Raw genomic sequence first — 15,897 nt, forward strand, 5'->3', positions numbered from 1 at the left:
ACTTTGCCTCAGCTTTATTAAGGAAGGAATAGCAATCTTCACTTGGCTTTCTCTGGTTGCCTCTTTAGCACATCTTAAAACTTGACAAGTCCCATGTCTACAGACCGCAATAGCATTATTAGGACAGACAGCTTCCATCCTACTAGTCCCAAGAACAACATCCCATTCGGACCGTTTCAGAGACTGCGCCGGAGGAGGACTTCAAAACAAAAGCGGGAGAGATGCAAACAAGGTTCACAGAAAGGGGATACAAACCACACCTTCTTAACAAATCCATGGAAAAAGCAAAGTCATTGGACAGAAAAAATCTCCTGCAACCGTGTACTAGACCCCACACCTGTGTTTGCAGCCTCCTGTATGTTTCATTGTTCCCTGAAGAAGGCCTGGTGGGGCTGCAATGCGTTGGCGCGTTTTAACATGAAATAGCCAAGGTCAATAAAGGCTTTTTAACTTAAGGAGAGTGCCTTGGATTTTCTCTTTTCGTTTCTTCACATATGGACTCCCCACATGTCCATTGAGCACCTCCAGTGAACATGTTTGAAGCTCATGCAGCGTTCCTCTTCTGATCAACAATAAGTCCCATGTTTTCAATTTGAAACAAAGACTGCAGTATTTCAAATAATAACTCTTTTCTACTTGAGTTAGAACATGAATTAGAACATATCAGTACTTGTAAAGGCCTTACCTCCTCCACCCATTGTAATGCTAAGCATATAGCCATGATCTCGTCTGTGTGCACTGACAACTGGTCTGATAATCTTTTCTTGATCTGGACATTAAGCAAAGGCAGCCCCAATTCTTCCTTCCATTGGCTCTTTAGACCCGTCTGTATAAACTGAGAGGAATACATAATAGTTTGTGCTCATATATGAAGATACCATACTTTGACTTAACTCTACATCCCTCTTCTTCCTCACTTTATCCCTTGATCAACCTCAGGATATGGTAACAAGACTAAGAGTCTAACAGCCCCATGACGTTGAATTTTGTGGAAGCGTCTCTGCTGGGAATAGAACTTGGGTCTCCTGCTTGAGAGTCTGCAGTCTAACTCCCTGCGGGCCACGTGACCCATAAAGTGGTGAACAGAGCGAGTGAGCGACAAAACCATCTATACAAACCATGGGGGTATAACAGGCAATACAACAGAAAGACAACACTGTGAGGCCATGAGATTTGTTGCTTTTCTCCCAGCATGGATCGAACACTTTTTTGGTTGGGAAACTATCACCGTGACCTAAAAGTTCACCCAATACATAACAGCAAGCTGTTTCCTTCTCATCTCTAAAGGCATTCCTCCTACCTCTACCTGTAATGCTGGCATTGCAGTGGTTTTGTGGGCTCTAAAACAAATCCTAAAAGCCTGGGCTTGAATCACATCCAGCTTTTTAAGCAAACTGCTTGCTGCAGATTCATATGCCACACCACCATAGTCAAATACAGATCTGATTAAACCAATATAGTTCATTCTCAATGCAGATCTATCTGCTCCCCATTCACTTCCTGCCAAAATTAGTTCCATTACCTGTCGCATTACATTCGATACTTTCTCATATTTGATTAAAACGTTGTTTATATTTATGATTTATTTTATTTATTTACCTTTATTTATTCAGGGTGGTCAATTGAGAGCAGGTGCCCTCTTTTACAATGCAATACACAATAATATACAAAATGATACAAAATGATAAAACAATCAAAAATAAAACAATAAAACCGCAAAAAAATGCTAAAATCAATGAATAAGACATCAAAAAAGTAAGAAAAAAAAACATATATAAAAACAGAAAGATAAGTAATTAAATTAAACACATTTGCAGATCAGTAAAACCAGGAACACTCCACTGTTACCATATCATTCAATAAAAGCCTAAAATGATTGAGTGAACAGGTTGCAGCACTTCTGCAACCTGTTCCACTTATCCGGTACATAAAAACTAAAAGCTAATTTCCCAGGTTCAGTGTTAATGAAGAGAGTTTCAAGAGCCAGAGATTCCTGTGCATGTGTCTTATAACAGATAGATTTGAGCTTTAAAAGAAATATAAGATATGAAAGTAACTGCTAAGACAATGTTGTTCCCTTCTAACACTGAGCGAAGGTCATGCTATTTTTTGATATAGTAAACAGTGGTGTGCTCTGAAACTATCCCCAGTTATAAACCGCAAGGCACTATGGTAGAATGTATCTAGTGATTTCAGAGTTGTAGGGGCTGCATGCATATAAAGTGTATCACCATAAAGCATGATCTATTTCTGTAGAGAGATCCCAGTTTAATCCTCAGTTTCTTTTTAAGTTCAAATATGTGAGTTTTAAATTATAGCCTTTCATCTAATCAGATACCTAGGTATTTGTACGAGACTACACGCTGAATTTGGGCCCCATTAAGGGAGCAAACATTTATTGCTTTGTTGTTTTGGCTTCTGGCCCTTGAGAAGAGCATACTTAGTCTTATTGAGGATTAATCTGAGGTCTTTCAAGGATTTCTGAACAGTCAAATATTTTATGTTCAGCCCAAGTAAGATTTGAGTCAAACCACACTCCAAGGAATCTAAAGGATGTCACTCGTTCTAGTTCGCTCCCATAGAGTTTAAGTTTCAAATCATCTTGTGACTACCATAGAGGGGGAGGTCACTGGGGATTTGACCCTTAGCTATTCCACCCACAATTGAGCTAGGGAGGGCGAACCTGACCACAGTCAATTGCGTAGGTTAACTTCAATGACAAAGCTGAAACAATCAGTGTGGGTCAACTTGCCATTACAGGCTGGTTTATTAAAAAGGTTTACAATTCTTAAAAACAAAAAAGGAATGCTGCAAAAGGAAGAAGTTAAAGATGATAGACAGTCATACTACGCTGGAGCAACCAATCAATCACCAGGCATGTGTGCTGGAAGTATACTAGCTGTGCATACATCAACCAAACCTAAAAGATTGTGTTATTTACAAATGTGTTGCTGTTTCTGTCACCCTCTACTGGTCAGAAAAAAATCGCTTAGTGTAGCTTTAACTAAACCTATTAGTTTTCATCGACTAAATCTACTGTAGATTCAGTCAACTAAAATCATATATATTTGGTCAACTAAAACTAGACTAAAACTAAAACAATTCAGAAGAAAAATTGCTTCTGGGGCAAACAACTGCAAAACAGCTGAAGTCTTTGAGGGCCGATCTTTAGAGTTCCAAAAATGACAAAAAATAAACCTCAAATGACTCCAAACAGCTCGTGCAGCATAATCCAAGTCTTCTGATGCCATACGATCGCTCTATGAGTGGGGAAAAAATAAAATTGTATCCATTATTTAATGCAAATCAAGTGTTCCTCCATTGTATTTAGTGTCCGCATTACCAAACCTCACGAGATGGATGTCGCGCACTGTCACACACACACAAACCTTGCGCGGCCATGGTGGCCTCGCCTCAGAAGATAGACCAAAAAGAGGCCCTATTTTTTGCCTTTTTACGATGCCACGCTAGTAGCCCTACTTGCAAAATCGCTAAAAACAGTAATATGAATAGACACCAATTCTCTCATTAACAGCATAGGGAGTTAAGTATCTACACTCAATATTCAAAACCTTTTCAAGTACAAATGCATTCTGTTAGATTATTTATTCTGTTCCTGAAAGTAGAAAACCTGATACTGGTCTCTGATTTATTTCTCATGGTAATTTGCCATTTTACACTTTGGTGATCGCAACGCAAAGCCCTGTAAATTGTTAAAAGTTTGTTGCCCAAGTCAGAGTATTTTTATTGTTACATAATTAACCAGCAATATTTCTCCTATTATTATTATTATTATTATTATTATTAATCTGTCACAAACTCAGAATGCTCCTTTCTCTCAGACTCAGCTGTAGTTGTGTGCTTAACCCTTTCACTTACAATCCCTAATCTGTAACACACACACACTGTCCTACAAATACAAAAACACACAGATACACAGAACCCACACACCACACACACATATCTACCCTTATTCAGGAAACACATGTAGTTTACAGTTGGTAGAATAAGCGTTGTTGGAGTGAGTGAGACAAATTCATTATTACAGTTTGAATTTTAAGAATGCTCAAATCTTGGTGGATGATAAAGATGGTACACAAGTGATACTAAATAAAAAAAAGATTTTTACGCTAGGTTGTCAATCCCTTTAAAACAAATCCACCAAGGCTAGCATCCTTTTGTCCTAAAGCCCCTTCATAAGCCCTAATCGCAGCGGCATGGGTTCGAATCTGGCCCTTGCCCTTTGCTGCATGTCATCCCCCCACCCTCTGCCCTGTCTTTACTGTCGATCTCTACTGACCTGTTAAATAAAGGTAAAAAGCCATAAAAAAAACAATTTAGATATACACAACCATGACAGGTGCAAAGAGGGCTTATTTTTTGGCCAGCACTGTTAGGCAGCTTCAATCATTGTACACAATTAGTGAATAGCATGGCAGTCTGATTTGGTCATTTTGATGATATAGCGCATTCTTCCCTGTGCAAACCTTTAGTAAATCTGGGCCTCTGTCCTTTGAGAAAGGATAGAGGAAGCGATCAGGGGCCCCATTTACACTTGTCATTTCTTGCGTCCATCTGGATAGTATCCAGATATGATTTATCCACATTCCATTTACACTTGGCCACATCAATGCATCTCCGTTAGCCAGATAGAAATTTTGTTTCCCGCGATGTATGCAAATGTGGAGATGGCAGGCGCCACAGAAATTCTGTTTTTGTATGCATTTCTGCGTATTCTTTAAGTTAGACGGCAGGCGCTACTTCACACAGCTTATAAAAAAACCCCACTTGTAGTGAGAATGCTCGTAAACCTTGGCAAAGTAATGAAATAAAGTAAAAATGGCCTTTACGCTCAGTTCATTTCCAGGCCTACTCTACAGCAAATTAGAAATCCCTCTAATTATAATACTCCATGTCAGAAGAACGTCTACAACTAAATAGTGTCTTTGTTGCCTATCGTTTGTCCAAAAAGCATCTACATTTCATTATAGGCTCATATGGTGTGAATTAGTCTGAAGTAAGTGTATTACAGTCTTTTAGCAGGAGTTGGGAGGAGTTGACGGTTGACGTATGCGGCTTGACAAGACCGATGCATTCACACTTGGCAACAATGCGTCTCAAGCCACCTCCAAAGGTGGTTTGAGCAATTGGATACCAAACTGTGTCTTGGCTTCATTTACTTTTTTTGCGATCGGATAGCTATCTGATCAGCTCAAGACGCATGAAGTGGCTAAGTGTAATGCAGCATCACACATTAAAAGACTCCAGCAGGATTTTTCAGAGATTTGGTAGTAGTTCCTTGCTTGCGTCACACACGTTTTCAGTGCATGTGAAGGATTATACAGGCTCAAAACACTGATAATGGACTATGATGTTTGAGTGTGAATGAAGCTACAACATATTCCTCCTTCACCATCTACACACACACACACACATACAACAAACCACACATACACAACACAGAGAGAGAGAGATAAAGAGATAAATGTAGCTAGGCCACTACTCTCGTTCTCTCCACAGCTCCACCAGGTTCTCCTCCAGTTCGACAGTCCAACAGAACCGGGACTTTCGCTTCCCCACCAGCAATGCCATGTTTACTACTCTGTCTGTGTGTACAACCTTGTCACCTCACTGCAGGTTCTGATGTCAGCCAAAGACAGCGCACCTATTGGCTGTTGACAGCGTAGCATTTTAATCGCACACCTTTTGAGCCAAGACTAAATACTTAAGATAACATTAAACATGTTTGATTTTGTTGTAATGGCGAAGACGAGAAAAAAGATGCATTATGCTTCATGGTTGTGCAATAGTATTACATTATCCAATGTCACACTGGCCACTGTATCCTATTATTATTATATTTGTATTTTGCACTGCTACTTTGCACTTTATTCTACTCTACTAATATATTCTATACTTCTTGCACTTTTTAATCTGACCTTGAGAAATTGTGACTGAAATAATTTCAGCCAGGGATGAATAAAGTCTTCTGAATCTAAATCTGAATCTGAATTAAGACGGCTCCGACTGAGTTTTCCACCTAACAATTGTGGTGACGGGAGCCACTGAAATTTGTCTAAAACTTTGAAATTGCTTCAAATATTGTCTAATGTCATGATGGGAGTGGAATTTTACATGACAATACCACCATCCACAGGGCATGAATGGTCACTGAATGGTTTGATGAGCATGAAAACGATTGTAAACTATATATCCTAGCAGTGTGGTCTAGAGGTTAGAGAAACTCTCATAACCAGAAGGTCCCAGGTTTAGTTTGCGCTAGTGGTCTTCAGTCCTGGTCCTCTGGACCCAGAGTACTGTTGGCTCTCTATCCTAAACCAGGTAGTTAATTACTTTCACCTGGCGTCCCAGGTGTAAATCAGTCCCTGGCTACATGATTAGAATCAAAACCAGCAGGGCTCTAGATCCCAAGGACCAGGATTGAAAGCCACTGCTCCTTCACCTGTGGTGCAGATGGAAACAGGGTAGGATTAAGAGGAATACATTATTAGTAGGTGTAGGGCACCTTAAATAAACCACTGAAGATGCCTCCAATGATGTTAAATGAACTTGGGAGGAGATAACGCATTTGGTCAATGGCGAGTTTAGGAATTATTGAGTAAGCTAATATTGGGAACTAGGGATAAGCCTAAGTGTAGGTAAAGGGACAACTTTAGCTGTATTTGGTGTCAAGAGTGATTAGGCTCGTTTGAGATTACTTCCTGCACGCCGGGAAAATGGACAAGAGTAACCGAGTGCAGTCAGGCTAGGAATCAACAAGCCGAACACTTCCGACAGCACACTCATTGCTCTTCTTCTTCTTCTTCTTCAGTTTTGTTAAACGGTGGTTGGTAAACAACTGAAAAGGTGCATTACCGCCACCCACACTCACTGCTCAAACGACCCAAACCTTCACACAGGCATGACAGGTGGCATTTATGGAAAATATTATATGTCTGTAGCGTTCTAATAAAATGGTATACAGACTGCTCATGGAGTGACATCTTGGAATAGATATAAAAACTTAAGTCTCTTCATTTCACTGTGGGTGTGTGATACAACTGTGATGAGCCAATGAGCGCTCAGCTCGAGGCGTTTCCCATCATCCTTGGAGCTGTGCAGTCAGTGGAGAGCAGCTGCAGCGCCTCGGTCCCGCGAGATTCCCGTGGCTCGCGCAGTTGGGTCGGCGGAGCAAGTCGGACAACTTTTCTTACCATCATGCAACGGACCAAGCAAGTCGCTGGTCAAAACTGCGCAGGACTTGCTCATCTCAAACGAGCCTATTGTCGAGGGGGAAGGGGTGGATTCTGGGATGCCAGAAACCTGTTGAGCCTTCTTGAGGTGTCGTGTGCCTAATTCAAACATCTGTGATGGGAGGTGCCCATTTGATAACCCCAGTGACATACCCGCCTTCACACACTCAACCCTGTAACATTTATATTAGGTGGCTAGTGAATGTAACATTTCAATTAGGTGGTTAGTGAATGTAACATTTAGATTAGATGTTTTATGAATGTAATAGATTAGGTGGTTAGTGAATAGAACAATTAGATTAGATGGTTTATGAATGTAATAGATTAGGTGGTTAGTGAATAGAACATTTAGATTAGATGGTTAGTGAATGAATCATTTACATTAGGTGGTTAGTGAATAACATTTAGAGCAGATGGCCAGTGAATGTAAAACTTGGATTAGGTGGCTGGTGAATGTAACATTTAGATTAAGTGATTAATGAATGTAACATGTAGATTAGGTGATTCGGAATGCAGCTGGTGAATGGTTCTGCCTTTGATGGTCCTGTAGATTTATGACCGCATAGACTGATGTCCTCTATAGTCACCATTTGTAGGTTAGTACATCATTCTTTTGACATCTGAATTGGGCTTCTGTATGAATGTTCACCCTGGATAATGGCACAAAGGATTGCAAATCAGATTGTGCGTATGTAAATAACTAAATTAAATAGTGAGCAAATTCTTTAAAACTGCAGTAACATATCTTTATTTTTGTTCTGAGTATATAGTGTCCCATATACTCAAAGTAGTTATATACACCACCAGTGCATCAAGACAAAAAATAATGTTAGACTTATTGATCATCACACAAAGTAAATTCATCATTCCTCACTGTTCAAACTATTCACTGAATCAATATTAACAAAGTAGGAGAATGATTTCATGATTTTATAATTCTCTAAAAGTAATACCAAACATAGTTAAGCATAACACGGGATAGAAAATGCACCATCAAGTGTAAGTCAGCTGGCCCCTATTTTGATTTTGACACCCCGGTTAGTGCCACAGAAAGTTTATAATCATATAGCCATGCCTGCTACTACAGAAAAAAGACAAAAAGTTTTTGATTAACTCCTGCTTGTTCTGGACTGGTCTTTGAATAATGCAAGCAGTCATTGCTGGGGGAGGGATTACAACAGAATAACAGGCACAGGAGTAGACATTTGAGACCCTTGATCAAGAACAGGACAAGACCAACTAGGTCTGAGGTTTTTTGGGTTTTCAGACAGATCTCAAGAACTACAACTGCCATGCCAAAACCAAGGAGACCAGGCTAGTCAAACCCATATAATCTTTTAACTAATTTTTAAATAGTCACTTTTAAAGACTTGCTTTACATAATAATTGCATTGATTTTTTTCTTTTTCTTTTATCTGCTATGAAATGTAAAGCAATGAAATGAAATGTAAATTTGTAACATTGTTTTCTTTTTGTTGTCGTTGTTGTTGTTTTCAATACAAATAGACTTTTGTGAGATTAAATAAATTTGTTCAGGAAAATAGGTGAAATCCCCCAAAAGAGTCATATGAATCCAAAAACGAATTCTAAATGTCATTGGTAAGCATGTCGTTTTATGCAAATTGGCCAATTTTGCAACAACGCTGTGTGTTCCCATACATGGGTTTCTGAGTAGGTTTGTGTCAGCATGGTGTTTTTTTGCCAGTCACCTGTCCCTCCTATGGGTGCTTCCAAGGTGGATGGGGGCGACACTGCTGCTGGAGTGCTTCGGTGCTAGTTAAGAAAGCTTGTTTGAGAAAACAAAAATTGGGTTCCACGTTGTCCGTGGTCAGTTGGCATCTGAGGCGGTTGCCTATTATGTCATATGTCATTCACTGAATCTGCTGGTTGAGATTTTAGACGGGTACCCTCACTCCCACCAGGATCAATCCTACCCCACACCCACGTCATTCATAATCATCTAAAATCATAACAATATACCATGTTTCCTTCGATATACAGCCACCTTTTTATTTATTTTCTTTTAGAAAGCCAGATAAACAAGTTACTTACTACTCCTATGTCCAGGCTTAATCATAGGTGTATTAGCATTTGGCTATTATCATTATGTATTTATGATCATTATAAATAAATATGGTTGACTTAAGCCAAGAAGGCCTACACTGTGCATTCAGTGAATGCAAATACACATAAAATCACATTAATGACATGAGATTAATAGGGTGTACAAGAGTAGCTACCAGACAATGGGGCAGTTTTTATTTTATTCTGTGGAACATGACTTGGATGTCTGAAAAATGTATTTTCTGAAAAGGATCTCTGACATGAGGGTCTATGGTACTAAGTCCTCTAGGTTTGATGGCCCATGTACTCAACACTATTTTGACAGTTCTGCATGAATGTAGCCTACAAGGGAAATCATACAAAACTTGCAACCAAGGGACTAAGACTTTAATCTGTGATGTCACACTGGGGTAGAGACTACAGGTCCCGAACCCTAACCCAACCTCTATTGACAATGAATGGTAGTAGTCTGATGGGATGTTTGAACATAATCGTTTTTTTTCCACCATTCCCCAGTCACTCAAACAACGGGTTGAATAGACTATCAGAAACAATTTGTTAATAAATATTGACTCTTTGATGTGGCATCTCAGTCCAAATGGACATGATGACATTAAGGATTCTCAACAAAAACATAATAGAAATGCCTAGCAGGGAGATAGAGAAAGGGGGAGAGGCACAAGGAGAGAGAGAGAGAGAGAGAGAGAGAGAGAGACCCTTAGAGCGGATGACCCACTGTAAACTACTTATTTGATGTGAATCGATGTAATTTGAGATGACCCAATAATGTGATATTTTTCATGAGCTTAATCTCCCTATTGATGTCCTCCATTATTGCAGCTGTGTGTGTGTGTGTGTGCGAGAGAGAGAGAGAGAGAGAGAGAGAGAGAGAGAGAGAGAGAGAGAGAGAGAGAGAGAGAGAGGCAGAGAGACAGAGACAGAAATTGATTGATTCTAGGTATTTTTGAGTTGAAACAGAAATAATTTCGCATCTCAAACTAACAAACACATATACATGTAATGCAGTCAATAGGAAATGGCGTGCCCCGCCATGGTTCATGACTCATATTCCTTCTTGCACATGTACGTTGGCTTGACAATGACGTAGGGCTCATACTGTGAAAATACAGACGGAGTCTTACATAAGCTATGTTTTGAAAAACAGAACATATCCTTATAGAAATAAAATCCGTGTTTGCTGTTTTCTATATGAAGAAATGTTCATCATAGCACTAGTTTGGTGTATAACAGGTAATCCGTATTCATCCGCTTCTACATGACTGTCCAGAGCATAGCAGTACCCGGATGGACTGTCATGGCCGCCGTCGCTGAGCTGCCACAGTGAAGAGAAAAGGAAGGCAAATGTTCTACAGCGTGTGTTTTTAAAGCTTACTTCTACAATATCGGATGTCGACAGGACGCCGCGTGATCTGCCATCAAGTTAATAGTAAGAAATAACAGTTTTTCCTTAAATTTCTATGTCTTCGCGTGGGTGGGGGCTTTATTTGTTGTCAAATAACTGGTTAATAAACTCCACAGACACTATATTTCCGCGAAGTAGCTCAGATATTTTAGAACTATCGAGACTGAAATTGCCATGGCGCAGTAAAATGTATATCTATGACGCCTACAGTCCTTTGCTACTGTTTATCTACAGGCTTAATTTTCCTCCTGGTGCAGCGCTCCTTCGCGTTTCCTAAACTTGTGAGACTATGAAGAGCCAGTCACCCGGAAAAGTAAAAATAAATTCAACAAAGATGTCATATCTTACTAATATTTAGGCTGGTATTCGCATCTTTCCCACATAATGGACTTGTCTGTATATCACCCTTTAAGTCATTATGGCCATGGGAATGCCAGTTTTGGGACACTCTGCAACTTTTATTGTTATCTATAAGCTTCACTTATATCTCATTTTAGATTGTGTGACTAGTTCAGCCTACTCTCTGTAGTCCAGGTGTTCTGTGAAGTCCTTCCCAGGTTTTACTATAGGTTATCTGATCACTAGTTTCCTTTGCATTAATGACAGGTAAATAGGCCTATTTCCTGTACATTTTAATTTGATTTGGATAATATAATCCTCATTTTATTCAGAGTACATTAAAAGGGTAATATTTGTGATATTTGAATATTTTGCCCTAAACGTTTTGTGAAGACACTTTTAATTTTCATAGATTGAACTAGCTGGTGCAGATAAGTCATAAAATCCTGGCAGCCATTTTTTCCCAACATGGCTCCCTCAGATCCACAGGGTTGACAGCTGACTGAGACATATGGAGGATGCAGAATTACAGCCACACAACTCATCTTGAATTTATAATTTAAGTGTAATGTTTAATTGAGGTTGTAATGCCTGTCATCAGCATTTTCCTATTTTTAAAGGAAAAGACCCTGTTGCATTTTCCTTATGTGGCTGGGCCTATTTTCCTGAATGTCAGTCACCTTGGGTGCACAGGAAATGCAACCCTGTGTACAAATCCTCCATGTTGTTGATTTTTGTTATCTCTATGTAGTCATCCACTGTCTGTTCCTCAGAATTTGTGCTCATTGGAAAAGCCGTAAAATAAATTAAAATCTTACTGAAAACAAAAAACAACAACAACCCAAACATGCTTTTAAGCATGCTTAAGTTTGAGGAAAAGAAATGTATTTCATGTGGTTCAACTTAGTTAATAGTATTATAGTAGTATAATACTACGTATGTATTGTTTTGTTTTCCTTTTTCATGTAATAATTGTGAACTATCTGACTGTAAAAGCGATTTTGACAACATTGTTTTCCACTGTGTATAGCCTAATTCTACTTGTTTGCACAGCAGATTGCAGTGATGATAATGAGTAATGTAAAGGAGGCTTAATTTATACTTTGATCAGTAAAATCTAAAATATAGTCAAAAAAGAAAAATGGTCAGTGAAAAGTCAGTCGATAACTAAACATGTACTCCTGTAGCAGAAATCAAGTACTAGAATCATGTGCTGTCATTCTTGTATGTGTGTACACACACACACACACACACACACACACACACACACACACACACACACACAGATCAACCTGGAGCTGCTGCTACTGAAACATCATCAGTGGTTATACAGTGGTCATGACCACAGTGGCCTCTCACTCTGGCCTTGATTCCCCAAAAATAAGGGTTATACACAAATTGCTTCTGCATTCTGTTAAAACGGATTTACTAGTTTCCGGTTCAGATTCGCTTTACCGAAAGCTTGTTGTTGTACCAGCTACGTGTGGATATGGTGGTGTTTTATTCACGGTGTCTTCGGAAGCTGCCAAAGATGAGCATTTCTGATGTACATCATATATGCAGGTTGACCTCAAAGACTCCCACGACCAAACTGGATAAAGTGTTTAAGCTATGGGCTTCTTCATACATCTGCGACTATGAGGGTAGCTGTCTACTAGCTAGCCGGGTAGCTATCTAGCTAGCTCACTACCTAACACTGTTGTTAGAGAGTCTCTCCCCAGCAAGTTTCTGATTAATTATTGCTTTTCAGGAGCTTATTGCTAATCTCCCGAAGACACCGTGAATAATACAACGGCATATCCACACGTAGCTGGTACAACAACGAGCTTTCGGTAAAGCGAAACTGAACCGGAAACTAGTAAATCCATTTTACTAGAATGCGGAAGTAAGTTGCACATAACCCCTATTGTAGCTAGTAGCAAGTTACAGTCAAAATGTCCTTCAACCCCATGGTTTTCCTCACTATAGACAAAATCAAGAGAATGTGACCTCTTGAACATTACTAACATTTGAAATTGGTCAAAACTAGAGCTGACGGGTCTGACGTAACCCATGTGTGACACCAATCTAAGCTTAGTTTAAACTGACAATGTAGATGCCTGTTAGAGAAGGCAATAGTTTTGTGAACTGTTGTGTAAAAGTTGTCATTTTAATGTGAGCCTTCGAAAGAATGATTATTTAGATGAGTCTTATTATTATTAGTCTCATTTTGTACAGTGCAGGTGGGGCTAGACAGGGCAAACTGACTAATGTGTATTCAGAAGTCTTCCCCTTCCCCATATTACACAACTGATCAAAATCAGCAAGAATCAGCAGCATAAATAAAAATATTCATTATTTTCTTTTAACAAGTTCAAAAGAGCTGATTGTCAAAAGGTCAAACTTTTCAAAACTATGTTTTCTGCCTTGAAAAAAGAATAAGAAAGGAGCGCTTCTTGGATCTGAGAAAGAAGATAGCAAAAAACAGGTGCTCAGTGGTTGGCGAGGACAATACTGAAGAAAATATAGTAGGGATATTCCTTGCCAGTCACGTAGATATCAATATCAATCAAGATCAATATCATCATTCAAACCTGGGTATAGGCTATATTGACTCTTAATGTTAGAATCCAGAAGGTCTCATGCTGTAATGATTTTTTCAGTCCATCACCACCTCTGATAGGGTTGCTCACCAGCTCAATGATAGTGGCTCTTAAAGAGGCAGGGCTACCATGGCCTGCCTGTTGGTAATGTACTGCCATAGGATAATTAACATTAGCTGTGCAAATGGCATTTTTGTGCGCCGCTAGTCTGTCCTAAGGACAGACTAGCTGAGCATGTCTGAACCTTTTAGGAGGATCTGCCAGCGCAAGAGAGATGTGTGGATAGTTAGGAGAAGCAGGCAAAACTTTCAGCGAAATCCTCACAGCAAATTTGTCGGTTCACATCATTTTACCACAGGTAACAGTTGTGTGGTGTAGCTGCTTCTCCAGCTTCTCCACCTCCTCCTCCTCTGACTTTTATGCCTTCTGGCGGATCGCAAACAGGTACACTACACAACTGTTCACTGTTAACTCATTAGCTAACATTATTGCCGTTGGATCAATCATGACCAATCAATTGATCTTACAAACTCTTCTTTCATACCATAATGTTAATGTCTACTTGTGGTAAAATGAGGTACTATAACACTGGTATACCGCCCACCCCTACCAAAGGGCATGTTATTTTTCAAGCTCGTGGGATGAAAGCTATTGGCATGAAGGCTGGTATTTCTATCAGTAGGTTTCCTAAAAAATGGTAATATGTAGGTCCCCATTTTCTTAAGGTCCAAGAAATTGATTTCACTTTGACTACATAGTCCAAGGACAACTTAATGCAGTTGTTAGTGGAATTTAAGTATTGATGGAAATCCTTGAGCTCCTGCAGGGTGCCCTTGAAAAAACATATAATGTCATCATGTGTACCTCGCATACCATGTGATCTTCTCCTGAAAAGAGTTAGTGGGACCAAAGATGAACTTCTCCTCCCAAAGTCCTAAAAAGAGACATGCATAAATAGGCGCAAAACAAGCTCCCATTGCTGTCCTACGGGCCTGTCTGAACAGTTTGTCTTGAAATATGAAGACATTATTATGCACAGTCCACTCTGTTAATTGTAAAATAAAGTCATTAGGTCATTATTGTTTTCTGCCATCAGCTGTCACAATCCCAAATGGTTCCACCCAGCAAGCCTGCATCTGGGGCGTATCAAGGCCTCCTGCTCTGACTTTGGCTAATAATAATACAAATTGTTAATCGCCTTTTTAAATAGACAGTTATATGAGAAGGAAGCATTTGGTTGTAAATTTCCTGAGTGACAGTAAAAACAATATTTTGCATGTTCTATTTTAACTGACTTGATTGGGAAGCTTACATTATGGTTATAGTAAATATAAAATTTTGTTTTATAAAGATACTTGGGTGGTCTTCTATAAATTACCTGTTGTGTAAACATGATATACTGTAAGTGGAAAAGATATTTTCATACTGTTCATGTTCTTCCTAATGTGACATAGTGAAGCTAAATTGTATGCTACCTCATTAAACCTGCAATAAGCAATTTCACACCCTATAACCAAACCTGAAACTAACGTGCTATGTGGAGATTTCCTTGAGACTTAATGATATAAACAAATAGCCACACACGTGGGCCAGCTGTGCTACTGTTTTCACCACTTTTGTTGTCAAAACCCAGACTGACTCAAAGCTCCTCCCGACCTATTCAGTAGCTTTTCATTTTTTTTAACCTAGCTTGTCTCCTCCCTCGTTTAAAAGTGGCGCTCTCCCCCTCCTATTTCTGAAAAAAATTATTGTAATGGTGGAATCGATGAAGCGAGCGAGTAAACTTCAACTAGTTCAGCTAGAAAACTTGCTACCCACCTCTTCACTTGTTATTGTGGAACATGTAACCTTCAGCGGGAGAAAAATCTGACAAAGCGAGTCTGGTAACTGGTGACACTTCTCTGTAGGTACGTTTAGCTTAGCTATTAATCTTTATTCACGGTCCTTCGCAAGGTTTGTCCTTTGGAGCTTCTGCAGTCCAGCAGCTTTGCTGTGGTTTATTTACAAATGTGTTGCGATTTCTGTCACCCTGTAGTGGTCGGAAAAATTGCTTAGTGCAGCTTTAAATAGATGTTAGCTATTTAGGTGTAACTTAACAAATTAGGCCTTAGGCAACTATTCACTTGAAGCTTATTCACTCGCTCCAAAGGCTCATATTTTACTCAATAGCCTTTGTGGCCAAATAGGTGCCCTTTGCCCCTAAAATGATGTAAATGACCAATTCCAGGCCAGAATT

The sequence above is a fragment of the Centroberyx gerrardi genome, chromosome 20, assembly GCF_048128805.1.
Source record: "Centroberyx gerrardi isolate f3 chromosome 20, fCenGer3.hap1.cur.20231027, whole genome shotgun sequence".
NCBI classification, from domain to species: Eukaryota; Metazoa; Chordata; class Actinopteri; order Beryciformes; family Berycidae; genus Centroberyx; species Centroberyx gerrardi.